The sequence below is a fragment of the Ahaetulla prasina genome, chromosome 4, assembly GCF_028640845.1.
Source record: "Ahaetulla prasina isolate Xishuangbanna chromosome 4, ASM2864084v1, whole genome shotgun sequence".
In the NCBI taxonomy this organism is placed as follows: domain Eukaryota; kingdom Metazoa; phylum Chordata; class Lepidosauria; order Squamata; family Colubridae; genus Ahaetulla; species Ahaetulla prasina.
Genome location: NC_080542.1, coordinates 58,184,349 through 58,185,000, shown reverse-complemented (window position 1 = coordinate 58,185,000; position 652 = coordinate 58,184,349).

Genomic DNA, 652 nt, shown 5'->3' with positions numbered 1-652 from the left:
GAAAACTTCGTCGCCCGCAGTACCAATCAAGAAGACCGGGTGGAGTTGAAAGCGAGCAAGAAAATAAAGAAAATAAACCAATGACACAGCAACGTGGACAATAACAAGAAAAACCGAGTTGGACCGAACGAATCTCCGACACATTTTTGAATGAATGCGCATGCTTCCCTTGCAAACGAGCTTCCGTAGATGTTACTTTGATGCCTTTTTTGTGTGTCCTTTTTGGTGAGGCAAATCTATTTTTGGTAGCTGTAGGAAAAATCGGAAATACGATAGATTTTCACCTATAACTACTTAGGCAATGGCAACATTTCTTCCGCTTTCCTTTTTTTTTTTTAACGCCTCTTTAAAACATCATACATGAGGATTTCTTCTTTCAGGCAATTTTGCAATTTGAAATTAGGCTAATAAAAGTTTATTATAGGGGACAACTGGTTGCTGATTTTAGCAAACTACAGTAGAATACCGGATAGATGCGCCCAAGAATTTTTGGCAGTTCAAGTTGGACTATTACTGAGTTAATGATTTTTCTTTTTTTAATATTATTTATTATTTATAATATTAACTGTTTTATCATATAAAATAAAATACAAAACAGAAAACAAACAGAGAAACAAAACAAAAGCATACATTCAACTTTAACAACAAAAAG